Below are 14089 nucleotides of genomic sequence, written 5' to 3' on the forward strand. Positions count from 1 at the left end.
TTTTCCAGTGCAGGTGGCTCTACACTGAGTTGCAAGCCTAATGGTTTCCTGAAACTGAGGAAACTGTTTACAATGCTGGGTGGTAACCATATAACCAGATGATGGGGTGATGTGCAGCCTTCTATGGTGACTGTCAACTGCTTGGACTGACGCATATCCGGAGTCCATCCAGAAACCAAGCCTCCATAATACTCCCTGTGCCTCATTTTTTATTTTTATTTATTTTTTTTTAATGCAATGAAGAAGGAGCCAAAGGCTAGGAGCCCACAAACCATTTCTTCCAAGAAAAAAACAAAACAAAAACAATACAAAAGAGAGCCAAATTCAAGATCTGTTCATTTCCAGATGCGTGGACACAATGTGTTTGAAAGACTGGAGATCATAGTAAGTAGGAAATACAGACAGAAGGAGACAGTTCCAGAGTTGACCTGTTGCATAAATGAAGGACTGGGAGTAACGGTTAACTCTTGCATTAGACAGCTGGACAGAAATGGGATAAGAGTTTGCTGCTAGACGAGTGCTACGCACCCGTCGTAGAGGTGGGGGCATGCAAGCAGACAGTTCAGAGGAGCAGTGACCACTGATGTAGCAACAGAAAAGAGATAAAGATGCAACAATGTGGCGAAGAGACACAGGTTGAAGGGAGCCAGTAAGAGGAGGAGAGTTAAAGAGACGAAAAACCTTTGACTCCACCCTACTGGAGCTGGGGAGTGGTTTGCATGCATAGGAGAAGCAGAAAATTACTCTTCAGATTAATCAAGTATACCATCTAAGGTTCAGAAAAATCTAGGGTAGACATCTGGATAAGTGGTCAATTTCCAGTAAATGGCCTTTGAACTCAACACATACATGCAACTTTTTTCACCAAAAATGAAGGTATAATCAAAGACAATATGCCTCAATCTCTGCTTCTAATTCACAAGAAAATATTGTTTTGGTGTCTAAATATATGTTTTTGATGTCCAGGAATTCAGCTATGTCAGTTAAAATGTGCCCAGACTTACAGAAATGCATAAAAAGTCGAAAAACTGTTTGCCACAACCGATGGCAAAATCGTTATAGCAGAAAATATATTGTAAATCGAATTTTGGGGTGGAACTTTTCTATTATCGTTGTAGCGAAATATCGTAAACCGAAACATTATAAAACGAGTAATGACTGTATTATGAGCGTTCATAAACTGGACAGCTGCTACCACATGTGTGAAGCACAGGCTGTAGCAGCCATCATCACAGTTAGAAAAAGCATGTTTGACACAAACTGGAAGGCACACGATAACTCAGAGGTCACTGATCTGGATACCCTGCCAGAACTCAAGAGAGTCAGGGAAGGAGGCAAGAGCATTGAGGTGTGCACACTAGATGAGACTGTCAAGATCATAAACTCTGATGAACAAGTCGTGGTGACCTATTCTGATGATGGCTCAAAGAAGCAGGGTGCTGGGTCATTTTTCGTTCAGGGTATCACCATTAACGGAAAATACAGGTCACTACCCACGCTAAGCATTGCTTCAGAGTCCAGAAAGAACTTAGCTGCTCTCTGAGTGATGATCCTGGAAATTTAGGAGGCAGCAAGTGGTGTTGCAGCCAAAACTCTGTTCGAGAAAATTGACTCTGTGATCCTCCTTTCGGGACTTTGGAGAAAGCTTTGCCATTGCACTTGACATCTCAAAGGCTTTTGATCGAGTCTGGCATAAATCTTTAATTTCCAAACTGCCTTCTTACGGTTTCTATCCTTCTATCTGTGCCTTCATCTCTAGCTTCATTTCTGGTCGTTCTATAGCCGCTGTTGTAGATAGCCATCGTTCTCCTAGATCTATTAACAGTGGTATTCCTCAGGGCTCCGTCCTATCACCAACCCTCTTCCTTTTATTCATCAATAACTTTCTAAGCTGTACATCTAACCCTATCCACTCATATGCTGATGATTTCACCCTTCACCTTTCCATTTGGTTCCTGCAACTTCCATCTCAGCAAACAAGGGATGAGGCTATAGCACACCTACCGTCTGACTTGGTTCGTATCTCTGACTGGGGTAAAAAATAATCTGGTTGTTTTTAATGCATCAATGACTAAGTTTTTACACCTATCAACCCGACAAAATCTTCCACGGGTATACACACTAATGTTTAATAATATTCAGCTTAATCCTGCATCATCCTTGAACATGCTTGGGGTTTCATATACTCGGGACGTATCTTGGAAAGATCATATTACATCTCTTGTAAAATCTGCTTCCAAGAGATTAGGGCTGGGATGCACAAAACTCCGTCGGATGGCAGCCTTAAGGCTGGCCTTATATGAAATATTAAAGGCGGCCCTACGGCTGCCTCTAAGGCCCACGCACGACGACCCTTTGCTTTGTCTTAGGGCTGACTTAAGTTTCGTGCATTGGTCTTAGCTAAGGCTGGCCTTAACCGTAGGGAATGTTTTGGGGGAAATCTAGTGCGTCAGCTCCGACCTTGCCGACCAATCAGACGGCAGAACACAAACACTGGGCCAATCACAGACCTTAATGAATCAGCTGGGGGTGAGAGGCGAGAGGAGTGTTTATGTTACCATCATAGTGGGAAACCAGTCACTGTATAGAACGCCTAGGTAAACTTCAAGCCAAGGTGTACGATAATATCATCTGTACACATTTCCTTGGTATTCTGTAGATTACCGTGTTTATTTTAGGCAACGTGAGAAACGACCAAACTGCAGCAAACCGACAAACTGTGAACTCAGTCATTTGAGTACGTTAGGTTAATTTAGGCTGCGGTTAGTTTTAGGCTGGGATGGTCTGGGCTACGTTTAAGTTCGATTACGGTAGGTTAGGTTAGGTTAATTTAGGTAAGTGCTTAACATAACGTTCTTCTAAATTAACCTAACCTAACCTAGCCTAACCTTACCTAACCTACATTATCCCAGCCTAACCCCATGTTATTACATTATACTTTGCCATAAAAATATTAGATATTCTACAGAATACCTATGCATTCTATTAAAGTCCCAGGTTAGGTAAAATATATAAAGTCAGAATGAAATAAACTTATTTCATACTTTACCAAAAAATGTTGGTCATTCAATAGAATTCCTAGGCGTTCTATACAATACCTTATTTCACACAATGCCGGTAACAAAAACACAACAGTCAAGGATAAGCAAGTGAAGTGCCGGTAATTAATTGAAAATGACGGGTGCAATGACAAGACGTCCCAATATTAGTGATGAAGAGCGATACACCCACACAACCTTTAAAACATTAGTAAGATGAGAGGGTTTAGGAGTAAAGAAATAAAATAGCAATATGAATGGGAACTTATTATGTTTGCCATGTTTTACCTAACCACTGTCTAATTTTAAACAAAGTAATCAGCAACCACAATTACCTGGCATAAAAATGTCACCATAGACACCTTGGTTCAGATCTCTGGTGGTTAGAATTAGCCCAGATATAGGCAGCGTGAGTGCTGCCAGGATATCTGTAATTACAGCTCATTATCATTTTCTTGCTGTCACAAACAACTTGCACAGCCAGTGAATTAAACCGTTTGCGGCTGACAAATACATGTTCTTTGTGATCTGGGGCCTTAATTGGTATTAGGGTTCAATCCATTGCTCCAAGCACTTTAGGAAGTTAGGAATAATGATGAATTATCACCAATCCATAATATAGCTTTTTGGTTCTGAAATGGTATCAATCATATCTTTTCAATACTTCCTCTAAAATGAACAACTTGCAAGAGAATATAAGGTCATTTGTATATGGTGTAATGCCTTCTAAATGGAGCTGAGAATTTTTAAAAGATTGACAGTAAAATAAATGGATGTAAAGCCCATTTTACTCGTTACTCTTCTGTTAAACCTTCCCATTTACCTGCCTCCTTTTATAGTTCTGGATATTTTACATCCTGTGCCAAAGAAAACTATATTTATCTAAGCAGATGCCTTAATCCTGTAAGGGGTGGGCACTGACAAATCACCTACATGTCGCCCTGCCCCTGCCATTTCACTGCCCTCTGCCCCAAAGAAAACTACACATGGATAATGATACCAATGACTGATAATTGCTACAGAACTGCAAAGCAATACTAACCTTCATTCCACTGTGGCTTAACTTGATGTGTAGTACCAACTGCAGATATGTGGTTTAGTCCAGTCATGGATGGCAGCTAACTTGGTGAAGAGGTAGAAATGGCCAGAGTTGAGTCACCAGCAATGGCAATCCTTCCACTCCTGAAAATCATCCACACCACATTACTCACTAACTCAAGGATACTGTACTTGTCTATCTACCTATATATCTATTGCCAGACACCATAATCCCATAATAGGTGGTCGTTTGGCTGCAAGTTAGTTATTTTATATGGAGGGAAACTAACCCACCACCAACCCACTTGCTGACACATAGGGAACATGTATGGGTTGGTTATATAGTTACCACCCAATGTTGTAAATGGTTTCCTGGGATCTAGGAAACTTTTTGGCTTGTCAATCAATGTAAAGCCACTTGAAAAAGAAAACAAGATTAACAAAAAGTGACAGAAAAGATGGCAGAAATAGGAAGAGATGAGGACAGACACAGAAAAATGAGAGAAAATGTCGCAGTCAAGCTCACCTGGCAACACACGTTTATATACGGTACTGTGATCCCTTGGTTATCATGCATAACTGGTACAAGGCTTGGTGTATGATAAAGAACTTGCACAATAACAAAAGCACACTACCTATGGGATTTACCCTACAGTACCGGGCATCCCAAGTGCAATCCCAAATTTTCCCTTTGACAATAACACAGACCAACTAAATACATACATTATGATATGCTGTGTATCAGAAACACACACAGGCATGGTTAGATTAATAGAAAGTGAAGACACAATAAGGAACACACACCATAGAAAGACATGAGATGGGCTTGAGATAAGGGGTTCTCATACTAAGGGGTGGAGTATTTTCATTACTGGCAGTAGAATGGATTTGGAAGATGTGCAGACTGGCCTGGGAGGAAGGCAGAGTCCCGGAGGATTGGAAGTCAGGTATAATCATTCCCCTGTACAAAGGAAAAGGGGAAAAAGTGTATGGTAGGAGACCTACTGACAGAGTTAGGGAAATAACAGAAGAATTAGTTGAAAAACAGGGAGGTTTTAGGAAGGGATGAGGTTGTGCAGATCAGATATTCATTCTTAGGTCTTTAGTGGAGAAGTTTGTAGAGAACAGACAGAAGTTGTATGTGGCTTCACGGATTTGGAGAAAGCATGTGACAGGGTGGATAGACAAGGAATGTGGAAAGTATTAGGAATACATGGAGTAAATGGGAAGTTGTTGAAAGCCATGAAGAGTATGTATAAGGGTGCTAAGGCTGCAGTGTATGTGGATAGGGAACTGAGTGAATTGTTCTCTTTGAAGGTTGGATTGAAACAGGGACGTGTCATGTCTCCATGGTTGTTCAATCTGTATATGGATGGGGTTATAAAAGAGATACAAGGTAGGACAGCAGATGTTGGAGCAGCGCTAATGACAGAGGGCAGTGTGTGGAAACTCCCTGTACTGTTGTTTGCAGGTGATATTGTGTTGTTAAGTGAAGATGAAGGGGAGTTGCAAGGCTGAACTCTTTCACCAATTCCAGTCTCTCTCGATTCACCGCAACATCGCACTGGGAGTAACCTTCTCTCTCAATAACCATCACTTTTCTCTTTTCTACATTTACTCTCAAGGTGCAATGCTCACAGACATCAGCTAAACTCTGCACTAGGCTAGCAAGTTCTTGTCCGGTACAGGCATACCCCGGTTTAATGAAGTAAATGGTTAGGTAAAACCCCATCATTAGGCGGGGTATCATAATATATTGGGTTACTTTTAACACGTACCTTGGGTTTCCATCCAAACCAAGCCCAAAACCCACCCAAATGAGCCAAAAAACAAGTTTAAACCCAATCTAAATGGCTTAACAGCTGTCAAGGAAGCTAACCAAAGCCTAACACCTGTAAATAGCTCACTAAAACCAACCAATAAAGTAAAAAAATTGTCAAATATAAGTCTGGCAAAAAATTAAGCTTAGTAAACTGTACCCCAAAATGACAATGTTCAACCCACCTATGGCTAAAACACATTAATCTAAGTCTAAAAACAGTTTATATATCAATCTAAACACAATTTTTGTCTAAATTATCATCAAAATCAGTAAAAAAAAAATCAAAATCCATCACTAAACAGGGGTTTGGCCATCATTAGGCAGGATATGGTGCAATTTCTACCATCGTTAAGCCAGGGTATTGTATACTGAGGTACACTATTACTGTATTTGCAAGTAGTACTGCACCAGCAGTATGCACTAGGTTCGCAACGAACACGTTCTCGCCGAACGTGCTCGCTATTATATGCGTGTGAGGGATAAGATAGGTATACTTAAGTTAGAGTTGTTTCTTAGGCTTGCTGAGTGTATTTGTTTAGATTCCTTGTCTTCAGTATAATTTATTCTGTAGTCTGATACGGATAGTTTGGGATCGAAACAGTTACTTAGGGATGTTTTAACAGGTTATGGTTCATTCACGTAAATGGGGTTCGATCAGTGCTCCAGAAGTACTCCCCTTTTCGAGATTTTGTTTGATTATGAATTTAATGCTAATTCATTCTGAGATCATGAATCAACTATCTCATTACTTCGGTAGTTGAACTGGACAAGAACCATTCTCATTCGGCCTAGAGACCTTCTTCCTCACTAGTTTCTCTACCTCCATACTGGACGGTAAGATTACACAGTGCTTTGTGCTTTAACTATATTTTGATTTAAGATATCAGAAAACTTTCTGAAATACTTAACTTGATTTTATATAGTGATCCATCAATACTTTGTGTTTACGACTTGGGTGTCATCTGTGATATACCTAAGTGTTTTGTGGGCTGTGCTAATTATTATCGTTTTCCAATCTAGGAGGCAGGACCCTACCCACGTCAAGGGCCGGGCTAGGGAGGCGTCCTGGGTGTGAATTGTGTAGCCGTGGTGCAGTATCTACGGTGTCTAGGTGGCAGTACCAGGAGGAACTTCAGAGGACCAGAGCCAGTGTTGGGTGTTGTGTGAAAGGCCTAACCACCTGATGGGCCTGATTACTTGTGTCCTTCTGTGTAATGCCTCCTTAATGACTTGTGAATAGATGTATATAATTTTTGCTCTCTTTCCTTGACCTCAGATAGGGTAAGCAATAGTCCGTCCTGAAATCTGGTGAATAACATCCCTTTACAGATAGTAACTCCTCCTCTACTTTGGACCTGTAATCATCTGCCATTTCTATGATCCTCAACTTCTCAAGAAAATATAAAACAGGTTCATTTTTTGGTGGAAAAAGGGACCCTTTCAGGAACCAACCAGAAATTGTGCACAGAAAAAAACACACAAAAAATCTTATAATACAGTAAATAAATAAAGATCTGTTCATTGAGATGCCTGGACACTGCATTTAAAAGACTGAAGGTCATAGGCTGTAGGAAACACAGACAGATGATGAAAGTTCCAGAGTTGACCTATTGGGTATATGAAGGATGGGAGTAATAGTTAATTCCTGCATAAAAGAGTTGGAGAGAAAGGAGATGAGAGTTTGTTACTAGACAGGTGCTGTGTACCTGCTGTAGTGCTAGAGGGATACAGGCAGACAGTTCAGGGGAGCAGTGACCACTGAAGCAGCAACAGAAAAGAGATAAAGATATGACAATGTGGCAGAGACAGAGGCTGAAGGGAGTGAATGAGATGAAAAGTCTTTGACTCCACCTCATTCTCTCTCCTCCTTTTACTGGCTCCCTTCAACCTCTGTCTCTACGTTGAACTACTGCATCTTTATCTCCTTCTACCGCTACTTCAATGGTCACTGCTCCTCTGAACAGTCTGCTTACATCCCTCCACCACTACAGCAGGGGACAAGACTCATCTACTAGCAAATTCTCATCTCTCTTCTGCCCAACTCTTTACTGCAGAATTAACTGTTACTTCCAGTCCTTCATACTGCATATGCAACAGGTCAGCTCCAGAACTGTCTTCCTTTGTCTGTATTTCCTACTGCCTATGACATACAGTCTTTCAAGTGTAGTGTGCATCTTGAAATGACCAGATCTAAAATTTGGCTTTGATATCTTGTTGTTGTTTTTTCTTGGAGGGAACAATTTTGCAGGCTTTTGCCCTCTGGTTCCTTCCTGAACAGAATTTCATGAACTGGCAACATAAACTGTTTTTAGGCTTAGGTTAATGTGTTTTAGCCATAGGTGGGTTGAACATTGTCATTTTGGTGTTTAGGTGGATTTATAAACTGTTTTTAGGCTTTGGTTAATGTGTTTTAGCCATAGGTGGGGTGAACATTGTCATTTGGGGTACAGTTTACTAAGCTTGATTTTATATGGCACTGTGACCCCTTGGATATCATGCATAACTGGCACCAAGCATGGTGTGTGATGAAACTGCACGATAACAAAAGCACAGAACCTATGGGATTTATCTTAACTGTTACTGGGCACCCCAAGTGCAATTAAAATTACTGCCCTTTAAAATAATTGAATATGGTCTTTCTCAGTCTACCACTTACTACCCTGCCCCCACCATTAACACTTTTCACTTTCTTCATCCAATTATCATACCCCACCCACTCCACATGCCCAAACCATCTCAATCTACTTCTCATCACAACACCAATACACCCCCATCCCATCCTACCTCTCAACTCATCCATCATAAACCTAGCCCCCCAGGCCTTGCACTCACGGACCCAATGCACATCCACCTAACCAATGTCATTTCTGTACGTTTGAGCTTGTGAATATCCTGTTCCTTTATTGCCCAGGTCTCACTACTCCATGTTCTGATAAAAAGGAACCTACCACATCTCACAACTTGATGGATGAAAAATAAAAATGCCCACTCTCCCACACCCACCAGTATTTCCAGTATGACCCTCTGGTATGGCAGGAGGTTGATGAGTGCTCTGCATTGCCACAACGACTCTGGTTTGTTGCAGGTGATGCTGATGACTTCTGATGCTAGCTGGCTGTAGTCCACTGCAAAATAACAAAATCATTGGAGGCTGGAAGTGCATAAATCATCATCATCAACATTTTCCAATACCTAATTCCCATTTTTCATCATCATTATCATAATCCAAACTTAACCCTTCAAAGCCCATTCATTTATTTTTGAAGCAATCTTTTCGAAAATTTGATATGTTACTTAGAAAGCAATTGCAAGACACTTTTACTGGTATGACTTTTTTTGTAAGAGCCATAGTGTAGCTAGAAAATGGGTGTCACCTACGGGGGACACTGGGCTTTTGCCGGACCAACTTGATGTGGGGAATGCTTTATCCCATCCATTACATATGAAATGATATTTGTTTGCATAGTTTACATAACTTTTGTTATTAGTAGGCATGATAAATGGCATAAAATGCATTATAAGTGCTTACTGAAGATTTATTTTTCAATATTTGTTCATGATGCCATACATTTCTACTGAAAATATTAGTAATTACAGAACAGTAACGACTATAAGTGTCTAAACTATGCCAAAAGAAAAAAAGATTTCCTTCTGGTTGAAATACCAAAGTACTCACATTTCATATCTGCATTCATAATGAATTATTCAATAGATACAAGTATTATGTATACAGGAAAAAAAATCATAATCGTGATGCCATTTGTCCATAAAAAAAAATACTGTAGGTTCTGAATCAAAGCAAATGAAACTTGACTAAACACATATAAGTAATCAATGTAGAGATAAAAAACCCAACAGTAAACTAGGTTAGTCTATTTGGAATGGAAAACATAAAAGCAGTGAATGTGAAGAGGTACTTTGCACTTTTTGCACATGATTCTGGTATGCCTGTGACACTCTGCACATCGAGCTTGGTTGCAGGAGTCTTGTACATGACCAGTTATATCATCATCAGTGCGTACTTTCTGATGCACTCTTTTTTCCCCTCTACCACTACAGTATGGTGATTTTGTGGGTGGTGACTAGTAAGTTCCAAGGTAACCCTTGCACCACTGATCACCTAAAGTCACAATATGTCATTTTACTAGTAGCACACACTTTATGAATCTGCCACCCATTCTGACAAGCTGCATCAATTCCAAATGCAAATAGAGGATACCATCATTTCTTTCCTCTAAATGCCACCCTTTGTGAGTCTACATTTTGGTCAAATCGATCCACTCCTCCCATATGCTTATTGTACATGGTCACTACATGTGGGCAGTCAACTTTGATTTTCTGTCTCTTGTTATTCACAGTTGCTATTCTGTCTGCTTTTGTAACAGGCCGACATCCATGACAGTTAGATGCCAAAGTCACAATATTATTATCATTCCACCTGACAACACTTATATTTTTTGTTGTTCTCATGGTCATTGATCCTCTTGCCTTTTTCTTCATCACTTGTGGACTTTCCAAAGGACACTTCTCAGTTCTGTTCTCTCAGATTGTTCCTGTTCCTTTGTGTCCCAGTTCAGTTAGTTCATCCAGAAGTGGCAGACTAGTGAAAAAGTTGTCAAAATAAAGACTGTATGACTTGATTGTCTTAGGTAAGTGAGATGTGAGAGACAAAACAACAGAAGCACCAAGTCCTAGCCTCAGTTGATCTGGCAGTGGGGCTGTTTTTGATCCCTGGTATGGTATGAAGTATACCAGATATCCTCCTGGAGTTGCAGCTGACCATAATTTATATCCAAATCTAATTGGTTTTGCATGTATATGCTGTTTACTGCCATGATGCCCATAATATGGCACCATTGTCTCATCAATAGATATGTTACTAGTTATTACATACTTTGAATTTTTCACAAAACATTCATTCAAATGATCAAAGTAATGTCTCACTTTTCCAAATTTGTCATTATCAGGGAGTTGCTCATTGTCACATGTGTGTAGGTATTTGTGAATCTCAAAAAATCGCCCCCTTCTCATGCTATTTGAAACCAGTTGATTGTGGGTGTCAGATTTTGTCTCCCAAAACATGCGTATGTTTTTGGAGTTAGATATCCTGTCAACAAAAGGATTCCTATATACACCTTCATCTCACTTTCAGTCACCTGTAGCTCATGGTTTTTCTGAGATGCATATCTATTTGACATATCCACTAATAGCTTCACCAATGACTTGTCAAAGCCGAGTTCAAAACATTCAGTAGGCGTCATAAACTCTCCCAGAGTGTCATTCACTTGCACATCTTGCTCAGGTACAGATAATTTAGGGAGTTCTACATTAGCTTTCCAGAGTCTGTTTGTTTTCTTGTTCCTTGATTTACATTTATCCTCATTATTCTCATTTGTACTGTCTCGTGCCTCCCTGACAGCTACTTTTATCTCACATTCTGACACTAACTGAGATGAAGTAAGGTGATTCAGGTTTCCAGAATTTTCATCATCTGAATCATTATCTGTTTCAGCCCCATCTACTGGAGGGAAAATTGTGATTTCCTCTACATCTCTGCCCCTAATTTCTTCATCTGGACCCTGGTTCTCATTGTCTAGTTTCTCTAGTAATTCAACTGCCTCTTCAAGACTCAGAATGAAAATAAAAAACTATGAATAATCTAAATAGCAGTTCAATCAATAATCAACAAATAAATAATCAAAGATTACAATATATTCAAGGACATATAAACTGCAAACCATGAAATAAAACCATAGAAAACCATAAAATCATCTGTTGTTACTGGGCACAGGTTTCACAGTATTAGCTTGTGCTCAGTGTCCCCTACAGGTGACAGGCTTTATAAAAGATGATATAGAGTTGATGTCAGTCATCATATGGTTATTTAGGTGGTTTGCTGTTATTTAGCAACTATTTATGCTGTTCAAAAGAGACACTGAGTTACCATCACTTACCCCTTTACTTTTCTGGTAGCCATAATGAGTAGAGTACTCAATAATTTGGTGAAAAGACTTAACACTCCCTCTTTCACCTCTTGCTGCAGCTTCATATGTAAACAATGGGCCACACTGATTATATCAAAGAAAACAAACATGCTTGAGCTCCATAGAAAACCAAAATTTAAGGACAAAGTAATAAAGGTTAATAATCCACATCCAGACAAACTTGTGTAACCTACAGGGGACACTGGGCTCTGGAGGGTTAATTTTCACATACGAAATGAGGTAGGATCCATAAACAAATAAAAAGAATGCACAAAAGTACGAGTAATTAATGAGACAATCACACATCACCCATGCTTTCAAAAGTAATCCACCCCACAAAAAGTATATTTTGTGCACTGTTCATAAGTACTTATCAACAAAATTATGCAAGAACTGGGAAAATTGCATACCAATGGGAAAAACATCAAGCATGGAAGAACAAAGAAAAAATCAGAAAAAAATCTTCACCTCAATCTTCGGTTGGGGAAAAATTCTGCAAAATGATGATCTGCTTAATGATCACCAAACTACCTGTACAGTACTCTTGGCATGCATAAAAAAGTGAGTAAGCTTGGAATATAGAGAAGATACAAACTATCAAGCTAAACTTGTCACTGAAAAAAAGGAAACTGCCTTTACTTCTTTAGCTCAGGGGCATCATCTACAGCATACTGTATTTTTATTTAGACTGTTAGAAATTGAACAGCATGGAAAGCTGCCACAGGTTGTATTAATAAGAGCCAAAAGGATACTGGTACTGAGGTGTAATAAACAGAGTAAACTGGTAGGGAAAAGGTATTAAGATACCTCCAAAGCCATTAAAGACTTCAGCCCTGCATTTTTGGGATTGCTGACAGGATGTGATACAGTATTCTCATTGTGCCTTACTGTACAATTGTGAAAACAAAAAAGACATACGTGCCAAGCATTTTTTTTTTTTTTTTTAATGCTCTATTTTTTAATGTACTGTACTCTTTTTTTTTCTACGGTGTTTGACATTAGTGTTATTGTATTTAACTTTTACTTTTTTCTAACAAATGCTAATACTAGTTCTTAAGTCAATAAGTCTTAATGCAATATTGACTAAAACCATCGGAGATGTTTCCTGTAAACTGGAAAGGGGTGAGGCAGGGTGAGGCAGAGGAAAGTAGGGAGAGATTGAGAGGATGGGTGAAGCTGGGTGAAATAAATGATTGAAGAATGAGGAAAAGTGAGAGTTTAGAGGGGAAGAGGTTAGGCAGAGTGAGGCAAAGCAAAACTAAAATATGGACAGATGGACAAGATAAGGCAGAGAGATACAGAGTGAAGGACAGAGGGAACGCATATAGTTAGAAACATGTGGACTAGAACACAGTAGCTACATTATTTGGGCAAAGTAGGCCACAGTTATAGCCATGCACAAAAAGAAGTAACATACAGCTACTGAAACAGGAAAAGCCTTCAGTCAACAGGGACTGGATGATGGGGTTTGTAGAGAGGAAAAATACAGGGTAGGACAATGTGAACAAAGAATAGAGGGTATATCTGTGTTGGGAGATGAATTTATATTTACCTTCTGCACTTGGCAAGTGTACCTGCCTCCTTAAAACCATCAGCCAATGCAAATTCACCAGAGAGTGAACAGAGGGGATGCAGATTTTATCTGCATCAAAGTTACAGAAGCAGGTAGCCATCCATCCATCATCCAATCCTACATTGCCCCATGAGGAGTGTAGGGGCCCGGGGCTAAGCAGTTGGTCCTGATATTTAAGATGAGAGTGACCAGCCTCATTCATCCCTGAGTGGCATTACATGAGCAATCAACCCCAACCATCACTTGGATATAAACCTTCACCGGCTCAATCCGACTGGAGCGCAATAATTACTCACTAAACCACCAGGCGCCAAAATTTTGTTATATGGTTACCACCCAGCGTAGTAAATGGTTTCCTGGTGTACAGGAAACATTTGGCTTGTCACTCAGTGTAGAGTCACCCACAGGCAGAAGGAAGAGGAAATACTTATGGTAAAAATTTGAGTTTTGTTTTAAATCAGCATCATCATAATTTAATTCTCCATTTTTTATATATAGAAATATATTCACATATATTAAACAGGATGGTTACTAAGTTAAATAAAGAATACAGTCTGCAGATTTTAACCATGGATTTTGTATATGATGAGGTGAAAGAGAGAGAGATTGTCCAGGTGCTTGAGGGTGCGAAAGT

Source organism: Coenobita brevimanus, unplaced genomic scaffold (genome assembly GCF_032717465.1).
Source record: "Coenobita brevimanus isolate Jiangsu-jjx unplaced genomic scaffold, ASM3271746v2 jjx.HiC_scaffold_1231, whole genome shotgun sequence".
In the NCBI taxonomy this organism is placed as follows: domain Eukaryota; kingdom Metazoa; phylum Arthropoda; class Malacostraca; order Decapoda; family Coenobitidae; genus Coenobita; species Coenobita brevimanus.